Source organism: Podarcis liolepis (assembly GCF_965112155.1).
Source record: "Podarcis liolepis genome assembly, chromosome: 12".
Classification (NCBI taxonomy): Eukaryota; Metazoa; Chordata; class Lepidosauria; order Squamata; family Lacertidae; genus Podarcis; species Podarcis liolepis.
In genome coordinates this window covers 31,386,738-31,389,031 of record NC_139563.1, presented here as the reverse complement: position 1 = coordinate 31,389,031, position 2,294 = coordinate 31,386,738, and the positions used below count along the sequence as shown (strand labels likewise).

At 44.6% G+C, this 2,294-nt stretch overlaps 1 long non-coding RNA gene across 1 annotated transcript; it reads right to left on the bottom strand.

The window, feature by feature from the left end:
• Nucleotides 1-231: 231 nt before the first annotated feature.
• LOC310690076 lies at nucleotides 232-1,435 on the bottom strand. Its single transcript, XR_014517871.1, has 2 exons — nucleotides 1,271-1,435; nucleotides 232-930 (listed from the first exon to the last, which is right to left on the bottom strand). It is a non-coding gene; the product is annotated as an uncharacterized lncRNA (long non-coding RNA).
• Between the last annotated feature and the right edge of the window lie 859 nt (nucleotides 1,436-2,294).

Genomic DNA, 2,294 nt, shown 5'->3' with positions numbered 1-2,294 from the left:
GAGTTTTGAAAACAACCAGTTGGAGGCTCAGTTTCACCTTCATCATGGAAAGGAAAAGGCCTACTAATTCTCCCTCCATCTGCAGCTCCTTACAGGGATCCCAATTGCACTGTCGTGAGTCCCATGGAAGTAAAGCTGAATAGAATTGTAAAAATAAATAACCCAGCCAAGAAGCCTATCTGTTGCCTGTTCTTGACACTCCATGCCACAAGAGGAGACAGGGAGCACATGCAGATGACCTGCCTGTTTAATGAACATTTGTCCTGATTTGTTTGCAGGGAGGTTAGATGAAATTGTATCAAAGCAAGTGCTGTTTCACATTTTTCCAATGCAAATAGGAGAAAGTCTGCTCTTTGGGGGAAGCAGATTTGTTGTGTAAGTCAGCTAACTTTGTGTAACCTGAATTTTCCAGTATATGATCAGATTCCATCTCAAAATAGCCACAGCCTAGAAGCGTCCAGAGATAAAAAGGCAGGAACAAGGTGTGTTCTAGAATTTTAGTAGCCCTCATGCAGAATCCATGAGAGTTTTCCCCACTTAACCACTAAACAGAGGAGGGAACATGAACCAATGGAGTCCTTTAACACATTCTCCCTCTGTTTACCCCATCACTTCTCCAGCCCCATCCCTCTTACAATGCTTGTCTTCCAGTCCCTAAACCCAGCTGTTGAGAGAGATTTGCTTGTTTCTCCTGAGTTCAGGGATGGGAAACATGTAACCCCCACTGATGTTGTTGGACAATTCTTATCATCCATGTCCATTGGCTGTGCTATTTGGTACTTCTGGAAGCTGAAGGCCAACACCAGCTGGAGGATCCTAGTTGGTACCAATAGAGGATACAGCAGGAGAGTGTTCATGTAAGGCTCCCAGGATGAATTGAAGCCAGGCAGGCTATCTTGTCCTATTCTAGGTGTCCAGGAGTCCAGCACTCTATCATAGGAAGAAGAAGAGTTTGGATTTGATGTCCCGCTTTATCACTACCCTAGGGAGTCTCAAAGCGGCTAACAATCTCCTTTCCCTTCCTCCCCCACAACAAACATTCTGTGAGGTGAGTGAGGCTGAGAGACTTCAGAGAAGTGTGACTAACCCAAGGTCACCAAGCAGGTGCATGTGGAGGAGCAGGGACGCGAACCCAGTTCACCAGATTACGAGTCTTAACCACTACACCACACTGGCATAGGAAGTCAAACAGAGTCAGAACATTGGTCCATCTAGCTCAATGTTATCTACCACTGACTGTGGTTCAGGCAGGTATGTCTCCCAGCCCTACCTGGAGATGGCAGGGATTGAACATGTGACCTTCCGGATGCAGGGCAGATGCTACAACCCTTCTCTGTCACAGTGGCTCAGTGAGTCAGCTCCATGGGCTTGTTACAAGCCACTTTCACCACCTGACCAGCATCAGGCAGCACCTGTGAAATGGAATGTGTTTGGCTTCTAAAGCCCAAATGATACTTCCTTTTATGATGTACAGAAGAACTCAGAAATTCCGGAGCTTCTTGTTCTTAGCCCAATAAGCTTCTCGCGACACTAAACTTGTTTTCGCTGGGCTGCTCCATCCAAGTGCCCCCAGAGCAAGACAAACCAGACTTGAAGCAGAAATTGCGTTCTTTCCAAAAAGAAAATAAAGGTAGAGTTTTGTTTTACTTTCTGTTATGTAACGCAGCTGAATATTGTGGTGTACAAACTTTTTTTAATAGTACTTCTTATGCAACATACACAGCCAGGTATTTTCAAAAAATCCAATCAAAACAAAGGTTGATGGGCAAGGTTCTGAGCTCACTGTTTTATATAACTAAATCACTGGTGCACCGACTGGCTTCAGAAAAACGCACATAGCATAGGATTAAGTCTCTGCTTGGCAATAAATAGAGGCATGTTGGTACATATTTCAGCTCATATTGTCATTGGAGCTTGAAAGGATAATGGCAAAATACATTTAAGCCCTGAAACAATGAACCCTAACATAGAGACTGCAATTACCATGCTAAAGGTTACCTGCAGCACAAAAACAATTGTATTTCTGCGCTTTTCTGCTCTCTGCAGTGTATCTGTATCAAGTAGGTATGAAAAGGGCTTGGGATTGACTCTCTTTTCAGAAATGCTGATCTTTAGCTTGGCATTTTGTGTTTGCAATTCAGGCTGGAGCAGCTTACGGCAGAGCTTAACAACGGCAGGGCTAAGACAACGCAGAGCCAGCCATGAAAAAGAAGTTACGTGTGACATGGGGTCCTTAAACTTTTGGTCTTAGAGATTAGACCAGCCACCTCCAGAGGGTCCACACTTTCCCCACC